This window comes from Haliaeetus leucocephalus, unplaced genomic scaffold (genome assembly GCF_000737465.1).
Source record: "Haliaeetus leucocephalus isolate CR32 unplaced genomic scaffold, Haliaeetus_leucocephalus-4.0 Scaffold751, whole genome shotgun sequence".
Classification (NCBI taxonomy): Eukaryota; Metazoa; Chordata; class Aves; order Accipitriformes; family Accipitridae; genus Haliaeetus; species Haliaeetus leucocephalus.
Genome location: NW_010973187.1, coordinates 17454664 through 17465125, shown reverse-complemented (window position 1 = coordinate 17465125; position 10462 = coordinate 17454664). Strand labels below are relative to the sequence as shown.

At 37.1% G+C, this 10462-nt stretch overlaps 1 protein-coding gene across 2 annotated transcripts in view; it reads right to left on the bottom strand.

Annotated features, from left to right (window-relative positions):
• Nucleotides 1-10462, bottom strand: part of CHCHD3 (coiled-coil-helix-coiled-coil-helix domain containing 3) — a 155069-nt gene that overhangs the window by 104875 nt on the left and 39732 nt on the right. The gene's annotated exons all lie outside the window — the stretch shown is intronic.

The following is a 10462-nucleotide window of genomic DNA, read 5'->3' as shown; positions in this document are numbered from 1 at the left end:
CAGCTTCCCTGCTAAGTACGCTACAGAGGGGCAGTATGTTCTTTTCTACTTTTGCCAAAAATCCGCGTGTCCTTTGCTGCAAACTTGCTACAAGACGACAACCCAGAATCTCACCTACGTTTGCGAGTCATCTGACTCCTCACCCTACAGCGAGCCATTAAAAAGCTTTTCATCAGAAGCTCTGACATCCCCCAGAATTAGCAGACAATAACACAGCTGTGGTACAGCCACACCAGTGACAGAAAGGATGGCTATATAATGCTGGTTTCCCATAAGCAGAGAACTCAGGGTAAGACTTGCTATTTCACCTTAACCAGCCCATTTAAAATTAGTCCAGGTATCAACCCAGCTATTCCAGTTTTAAGTATCTTGGCCATGAACAGTTGTATCCTACCACAGCAAGAGAAGAAAGGATGGGGATAGACACCCAAAACTGGCACCTATAAAATCCCTACCAAATTTGTATAACCTTACACATGATCCTGTAAGTTACTGGTTTCCAAGTACACCATGTGATGAAAATCCCAGTAAAAGGATTCTGTGCCATCCTTTGTGGGCAATCACATCTCACTGTCATTGCCAAACCAATCCCCCAAGGAACTTCCATCACAACGGAGTAACTGATAGGAGTGCAGGGAAAGTCCCTCACTTCCAACTCCCACCTTTATTAATAATGCATTATATGGTTTTAAGAAATTACTATCCACCCACTTTCTTTTTCCCCACTCCAGGTGCAAAATGATATTACTAAAAAGTTAAGTGATGTGTTCTTTCCCAACATATGAAGACGAAAAATCAGTATTTCATACTAGCTTGCTCATTGATACCAATACCAATAATGATGTGAAATATTTACATCAAAAATGGAAAGATTTTATCTATGTTGTTCATAACAGTTCATCCAAATTCAGTTTTCTTATTTATATATTAGGTCCTTTTTCCTTAAAGTGGGATTCCTCGATGTCTTCAAAAATGCACTTATAATAGTGTCAGCATAAAAATGCAAACAGAAAACTGTAAGTATTTACCAGGTCATCAGGCAGTTAACAATTTTGCAGCTAAGCAGTAAAGCCTTGCATAAATTGATCAACTTCATCCAAAACAACCACCAAAACAAAACCAAAACACCAAACCCCAAAATCACCACCATCACAACCTCCTTGCAAAAAACCTAAAACAAACCCAAAACCAAAAACCCAAACCTTACCGCTGTCCCTGTTCCACCTGCAAGGCTGTGGCAGAAATTCACCTTCTGGAGATTTAGGAACATTCTTGTAATCTCCAAACTCAATTTATACTTGCCCCATTTAAACACATTCACTTTGGGGACAGAGATTATTTAAAGATAGCAGCCTTGTCTGCTGTTCCATCTTGCACTTTTCATACAAACAAAATCCACTCTTTCAGGCTTTTGTAAGAAATGTTGTTTCCCTGATCAACCCATCAGCTCTTCCCTGCAGCTGTTGCAGAACTACAGGCTCCATTTCCAGAGGATTTCACTTTGGTGATTAACTAATACTTCCCAGTTTGTTTAATCCCCAAAATATTTGTTAGTTTGTTAGCAGAAGTACCCCGCGCTTTCATACCACTTATCAGTCAGTAGGAGTCAGTCATTTATTTCCTGTCATATGACACCTTAACCTTTATTTTGCAATAGTATCACTAAATTTTGTACCGCATGCATCTTTCAGAAATAAAAATATTAACATTAGTTCCAAGACTGCCTTCCAAGTCCCATTAATAACCTCCTTCCAGACTAATAATCTCCATTTGTCATTTGTGACAAATCTCCACGTTCTCCAGTTTAACCAGTAATTTTCTAAAGATGCCAAGTGTTTCAGTAGCCATTGACAAGATTAGGCCTACTGTGTTTCTGGTTTAAAGTAGCTATGTTTTTATTGGGGGGAAATAAAATTGTTTATTCTCTGCTGCTACTTCCCTTTAGTAAACATGTATTTTGTCTCTTATTTTTCATTCCCTTCTATGTCAGTAACAGATCTTCTCTTCAAGATTTGTTACACCTTTGCCACTAATTTTACTTCAACAGTTCCAGAGCTGTCTGATTTGCCTCCTACTCCCCCAAAAACATCCTTCCTTGGTAAGTGGGGAAAAAAAAAAAAAAAGAAAAAAACACACACACAAAAAAATCTATTTCATCTTAAACATACCAGTGTAAAGCAAATGAAAATTTCCACTTGACTTTTAAATTCTCATTTTGACTTCTTGGCTTCCTTTTGCTCCATGACTTTTGGCACAAAGCTTTCTTTGCTGGTCCATATATCTGCATATCCATCTTGTGGACCTTTTGATCAACTGCAATCCTTTTTGAAGGCAGCTATTCAGACAGCAACATTTGGAGCTCCTTCCTACACTATTTTTCTTCTTGTTTGGCTCTAAAATACTAGAGAGTTTTCACAGCTTTGCCTTTTCAATTCTTTGAATTGGTCTTTGTCTTTGAATTTCCAGCCTTCCTCTACATTCTTCTTCCTCTCCTCTGCATGAAGTGTTTATCAGCTCCTCATTTCAATTGGCTTAACTAGATGCCTCCTTTCATCAAGACGTACTTGCTGATGTCACAAAGCAATTCTGCAATGTATGTGCTCATCTCCAGAAGCAAAAGCTTGCTCCTTCACTGGAGGCTAGCCGCAAGCCAGAGTAGTTGCCTGCATTAATGTGTCTATAAGCTCAAAGGCTTGGCGATGTCTGTGTATCCAGTTTTGCCAATGTGTTTAGGAGTACTTATTAAACTTCTAGATCAAGACACTCAGGTCACCTCAGTCAAAGAAAGCTGTACAGCAAACATTTTACTGATTTTTTTTCTTTTTTCTTCCTTGCATGGCGTTCTACCATAAAAGAAATTTATACTATTTCATGATAAAATTTTATACAATTTAGGCCAAAAAGGTATTTGGTTTATGTTCTTCAAAAACATCCAAGACTGCCTTGCTCATAGCAGCACCTTAAAGCAAAAATTTAAAGTCTTTCCTATCTACTCTAATCCTCATTCATGTGATCAGGAATGTATTTCATCATACCTACAGAACAAAATACAACTAGTTAACTTCCTGAAGTACCCACCAAACTTTTCCATTTAGGGCAACTTTTGTTCACAAAAAAAGTCCTAAATACCCATCTCAACTGATTTAAATTCAACAGAGTTTTAACAAAATAAGTAGGATTTTGAAGTAATTTTCATTTATTTGAGTTACATAATTGGGTGGCTTGTAGGAGCTTAATGAAACAAACACAGGGCAGATACATGCTGATCGCAAACATTTGCTTGCATCAACTTACAGTAGTTTTCTTCCTTGACATTACAAATTCATTTTACTGGCATTCAGCATGTACTGCTGCTGAATAAAGGCAAACATCAGCTAAATCTATAGTAATATATTACATTATTATCTAGCCAAAAGTAAAAAAATAGATGCACATCCACAATTTATAAGGAGTTAAACAACACAACTTGTCAGTACAGTCTGCTACTCGAAGAATTCCACAGAAATAGACCACTTAAAATGACATTTTTAATTACAACAAATATAAAGGCTTAATGTAATGGTTCTCACATTTAAGCACAAAACTCTAGTTAACAGACAAGAGACATTATGCATTACACTGATCATTTATACAGGAAGAAAGAAAGTGTTTAAAAAAAGGTGCTGAAACAGCAGAGAGGGCTGCTGGCTATACATTTTTCTACACAGTTGATAGTTTTAATAAAATACTTCTAAATAATTATGAAATACTGTTTCAAGAAGTCTACAGCTATTTAGTTACAGTAGCTGATTTAATGCAATACAGTATGCAATGCTATCACTTTTCTATAGCACTATTTGAAAATACACATAAAGCATTAACAAGAAGCTCTACGTACTAAAGTTTGGATTAACACTTCACAGTATTTCATGCTCTCAACTGTTTTATAGCACACAATCAGACATAAAAAGCAACAACTCCTGCCATTCTACAGCACTGCCTTTTAGGACTTCAACACTGAGTTAATGCTATGAATAAAATTTATGTAGTTGTACTTTTTGCAATTTAGTAAACAAACAGCCAATGATTAGATCACTTATCTTATTACCCCTAAAGCTTCTGCCACTCAAATTCTACATCATAACTTCTTTCACCCATCCTTTAAACACTTGATGATTGCCTCTACTTTATTAAATGGAAAGTGCAGTCCACAACTCTCACAGAATCACACAGTCATTTAGGCTGGAAGGGACCTCCTGTGATCATCTGGTTCAAACACCCTGCTCAAGCAGGGTCAGCTACAGCAGGTTGCCCAGGACCATGTCCAGTTGGGTTCTGAATGTCTCCACAGATGGAGACTTCACAACCTCTTTGTTTGACCACCTTCACAGTGTTTTCTTGTGTTTAGACAGAATTTCATGTGTTTCAGTTTGTGTCTATTGTTTCTTGACCTAATTCCCAGATCTCCCTGCTTGCCCCTCTTGAAAACGTCAGTGACATTTGCTTTCTCGCAGTCTTCATGAACCTCTTCTAATCACCATGACCTCTCAAAGATAATTGAGAGTGGCCTCACAATGACATCAGCCAGCTCCCTTCGCATTCATGGCTGCAAGTCATCACTCCCCATGGAACTTCTCTATGTTTAGTTTAAGTGTTCCTAACTTGATCCTCCTTCACCATGGGTAAGTTGTCCATGCTCCAGACCTTCCCTCTGGCCTCAAGGTCCAGGGATTCCTGAAAGCTGGCCTTAATAGTAAAGACAGAGGAAGAAAAAGCAAAGGGGCTTTAGAGTATTTCCACCTTCTCTATTTCCTTTGTCACCAGGGACCCTGCTCCATTTAGCCATGGGCCCACATTTACCCCAGTCTTCCTTTTGCTTTTGATTTTAAGACTGTATTCTGGTATTCATATCCAAACAGACAGATACCTACATCTATCCGTAGATCTATCTGCTGACAGATAATTAAAAGTAATTAAGTATTTACATTAAGTAAAGCAATAGCAAAAATAACAAACAATACCAAAATTTTGCTATTTATGTGATCATGAAGTTTACAGACTGAAGACAGGAAAATGTGTGCATATCTTCCTGAAATTTTTCTTTGAACAATCTAATGCACACAAAGTTCAATTTTTAGATTGTTCAGTGGTACTTCAATCTAGTTTTATCTCTGGAGCAAGAGTACATCACTGCAGTCAATGACTGACATCATGAACCTACTGGACACGCTTCTTGTAACTATGATAGTTCAAACCAACACACTCATATCAGCTCCCATCCTTGTTCTGGAAATACATTTGTTTTCAGTACAACCCAAACTTGTGAATATGAAAATTGAAAAACGTATTAGTGAATACCTAGAAAACTTCCTGGGGGTTTTTTTGTGGTTAGATGCAAAGATCCATTTGTTATATATGTTTCAATAAAAGCATGCTTTCCAAGTAGAAAACTGGGTCATCTGCTGAATATAGATATTCTAAATATAGACAATATTTGGGCATTAAAATATAGGAGGGAAAAAAGCTTTTGTCAAAAGAAAAGAAATTGTACTGGCTAAAACTGGACACACCTTTGTACCGACAGCCCTCACAGCACTGCAAACATCCTGCTTATCTCAACACAGAGAATAAAAATGCTCTGCCTGAGGCTCTTATTGCCTTTAAAGACGACTTAAGGGCTTAGCTAGAGGAGAAAAAAATTATTGAATTTCCTTTGTAAATGAATACTGTGACAGTTATGAAGCTTACCTATTTGAATGAAAAACTTGAATCCAGATACCTTCTAGAAAAAATTCCTAGAATCAAGTAGTTCCCATCTTGTTGGAGACAGCAGCCCCTTGGAGTCACTCAGAGCAGAACGCTATCACATGCGTTAAAATTACTGAACACAAGAAGCATAAATATATGCAGTTTGGATTTTCCTCAAAAAAAAAAAAACAACCACAAGTATGACTGAACATTGATGTCACCGAGGGGAAAAAAAAATCCTGGAGGAAACTGCAAGAGGCTAGGTAAATCTTGATACACTAACCACCAAAGATCTATGGATCTCAGAACAAACAGAGGCATAATAAAAATTTGGATACTTTTGTTATCATATTGTCATATTTAGTTTCCACTGTAAGACAAATTTTGGACCGTTTTATTCCTGAAGTCACTTTAATCAAAATAATGTTTGCAGTACACTCCACCTAAATCGGATTCTGTTAAAACTGAACACAAAACCTACCACATTATTCTCAAGGAGCAATCTCGCACCAGCAGACTGATGAAAAGAATTCTGAAAGATGCTCTCATATATAAAAGCCAATTTATTCTTAGATCTAGATTTTTTGAGGGGTGGGCAGGAGGGACAGAGACAAAATCGAATTAAGTTACACATGTGGTCAAACCATCTGTCCCAAACATCTCCTGAGGAAGATCTTCAGATCAAAGCCAAAGGGGAAATACCTGATTTCAGGAGAATAACCTTTTTGCTTCTGCACTCCTCTTTTTTATTCACATCTTTTTTTCTATAAAAGCAGTGAATGTGAAATTCTAGGTAGCATTTGTTATTACACAGCTTTTAAACTAGCCAAGAACACGCTACATGCAAAATTAAGTAAAAGAGAATCTACATGGGAATACAGCAAATGTTTCAGAGCATTATCTAAGACAGCCTGAAATGCTTACCCCACATCTCTGGGAGGAAAACCTCCTTCTCTGCAGCTATGGTAGAGCCCAATTAATTCAATTATGGCATTTCCCCAAGCTAGTGGTACTGATTTAGCCCTGACTTGAACAAGGAACAGCTCAAATATCATGGCAGGGATGCTGTACCATACATTGTCACTGAACAAACAGGCTACAGCTGAGAGCACCTAGCTAGGACACAACAGTCTCATCAATTACAGTTGACCATCATAAGCACCATGAAAAAAACAAAATAATCTCAATTGCCAAATTCATCTTGGCCATTTACTGCAGTTGACAGTAAAGGAAAGGTAAATTTGCCTAAATTAATGCATATTAAGGAATAGATTGAATACATCTATATTTTAAAACTCACATAAAAGTTTGCTCTTTAGATTTTCAGAATTTTATGTTTTCAGTATATATCAGTTCAAAGTAATTATTCCTATCCAAATGAAACTAGTATTAAATAATAATAGCATAAAAATAATACAAAAAAGTAACAAAAATAATTGCTCAATTAAGTAATTACTTAAAATTAATAACTGACAACTATCATATCTGGTCCAACAAAATAAGTGAAGTCAAAATACGCAGCTAGCTCCACTCCAAATACATTACTGTGCAGAATTAGAAATTTAAGAACAAACAAGAAAACATCTCTGACGGGACAAGCAATCTGTTTTCTGTACCTCTTTTAAGAAATGCAAAAACACATTCCAGGAAAAGGCACAACAGAAATTTGCTGCACTCTGAAAAAAAATTCCATCCTTTTCATATCCATTTTTTAAATGAGTTCAAGAGAAAAAAAAAATGTTGTTTACCACGTGAACTTATGACATGGTACTGCAATCTTGCACAGCATGAACCATGTTAGCCACACTAACAAGTTGAATCATTTAGTTCTCAATCCAGAAGAATTCACTCTATTGTTTACTTCAAAATATCCATTTCTGTCATTCTTGAAAAACACCTGCAGATGTTAAAGATTATCATTAAGGAAAAGGCACCTTTCAATTCACAGACAACAGCAACACACTGAGAAATGTTAAAAAAAAAATTAGTTTTGTGCTTTGATGGCCACTACACACTTTATTCTAAATTAATCAAGAATCTCTAGGAAATCTAAAATTGGTAAACAATACCGTATTAAAAGCAAATACAGTAATATATAATTTTCAGCCCTTATTTCCAGCTATCGAAAATTTATTATGCTATCAAACATTAAACATTTTCTTTTTGTTACTTTTCAGGGAAATGATTACTTGCCAGTTGTTGTCTCTTTATCATAGTCTCCAAGCTACACAATCTGATAAATCTGTGGTGATCCAAGATAAACTCATTGAAGTCCAAAGCATGAACTGTGTCATTTTTCATTACCTCCAACCAACCAAAATCAAAATATTTCCAGTTTCAAAGTCCACTATCAGGAAAATCACCCTCTCCTCTTCTCCATACAGTGTAGAAAAATCTAAAGAGGTATTAGTCCTTAAAGTTGGAAATGATCCCTAAATAGGAACTCCATGTAAGAAGACATAAAACCAAAACATTTCAGTATCAAAAAAATATATCTGTACACTGTCTTACAATGACAAGGGGTTTTTTTAATTAATGTTAGTTTTACCCAGCTTCCTTCATCTTTCATGATCTCTGAACACTTCCATTTCTATATGGTACCCCCTCAACTCAAAAAGCTTACACTGACTAAAAATAAGAGTACAATGTGTTTACAGTGGAAACTGTTCAACAGGTTTTTTGCTTAGTTTGACACAATCAAGTTTGTTAATGCATTCTGACAGACTTGCATAACATCCAAAAATGTTTTGAACAATGCAGTTTAGGCCATGATTCAATATTAATGGATGAATAATGTTTCTGAGTACTGAGTTTCAATATTTAATGAGTGCATGGTGAATGTGCCATAGAAGGCTGTGGTTGAAAATCACTGTAGTTGACAAGGGATTTGAAAAGATGCGAGAGACATAAGGAAAACAACTTTAACCTGAACTGAGGTCTGAGAAGTGTGAAATGGATATTTTTCCTACTCAATTTCAAGTAACTGATTATTCACCTGACTGCAAAGTCAGATAAATTATCTAAAGTTCATCTGCCTCTGCAAAACATAGAGAAGGACTGAGATATAGAAACAAATTATCGAGACGCAATGTCTTTTTTGTCACAAAAGTCTCAGTATGACAACACAAAAAAGCTCTAAATTGAAGTGATTTCCTAGCACTAGTTACACATTAGAAAAAACATTCTCTATTCACGTAAGACTTTGCATACTGCAGGTAAAGGGGGCTATTCCTAACACTAGCGGCAACCATATTCTCTAAAAATCTGTCCTTAATTTTCATTTTTAAACCCTATATTTCAGATTATGCAAATGTTAACAGAAAATACAATTTTTCTCCACCATAAAGCCATGGTGTAAAAAGAACACATTTCGCCTTCAACTTTTTTGCACTCATATTGCCCACATGTCCCAAATAGGCAAAATGTAATATTTTTTTTCTCTCATTTACTTTGTTTTTTTGACTAAGTTTTACGTGAACTGTATTTTAAATGATGCACTGCCCTGTGTGGGGGGCAAGAGGGACAACCCAAAACATTACTAAAAACCATATATGGCAAAGCAGGAAACTCTTTTAAATTTAAGACTGGAATATAACTGTCCTGAACTTATGTTCTACCCAAGTAGTTTTTGAGACATCTACATACTGAACAAATCTTTCATTAAGTACAAGAGAATTAGAACTGGTAAAAGGACCGTTTCCCACAGCATTCTCCTGGAGAAACTGGCTGCCCATGGCTTGGACATGTGTACTCTTCGGTGGGTAAAAAAACTGGCTGGATGGCTGAGCCCAAAGAGTTGTGGTGAATGGAGTTAAACCCAGTTGGCGGCCGGTCACAGGTGGTGTTCCCCAGGGCTCAGTATTGGGGCCGGTTCTGTTTAATCTCTTTATCAATGATCTGGACAAGGGGATCGAGTGCACCCTCAGTAAATTTGCAGATGACACCAAGTTGGGCGGGAGCGTTGACCTGCTGGAGGGTAGGCAGGCTCTACAGAGGGACCTGGACAGGCTGGATCGATGGCCCGAGGCCGTTGTATGAGGTTCAACAAGGCCGAGTGCCGGGTCCTGCGCTTGGGTCACAACAACTTGCGCTTGGGTCTTTTCCAACCTAAACGGCTCTATGATTCTAATAGAAAAAAAGCAAGGCAAACCAAAAATGCTAAAGCATATAAAGTCAAAAAAGGAACATGCAGATCATCAAACCTAGATTTGCAATTATTTCATGAGTGCTTAGTCCAAAACCATTCAAATGAGACTACATGGGTCCAAATCACTATCCATTTTGTAGACCGCAAGATGCACAATCAAAACGTTTGACAAATTCACTATAAATTATCAAGAGCTCTCATGATTATGGTGCATGCAGGAAGAGAGATCAAAGATACCAATAATGCTTGCAATCCCTGCCCCATCAAACACTTTGAGTAACACAACTTGTCCTATAGACCAGCAGGCTGCAAAAGAGAGCCCTCCAAACCTAACCTGATGTATTCCACACCTAGCGACTGGCTTCCCCCTTACTGCCTAAGCAAAGTGCAACCAGGCACTTGCCAGTATCACTGAAATCATCCCACTTGATTTACCACAGCTATAACATAGAAGGCAGGCAACCTCCAACAGCTCAGAGTGAAGTTAAAACAAATGAGAAGGAGGAAGAGGAAAAGAGAGAGGCCAAATTACACACTCAGAATAGGGGTTGGGAAGGTCTTTTTGTTGCCTGATGAGAGCTAGCAGAT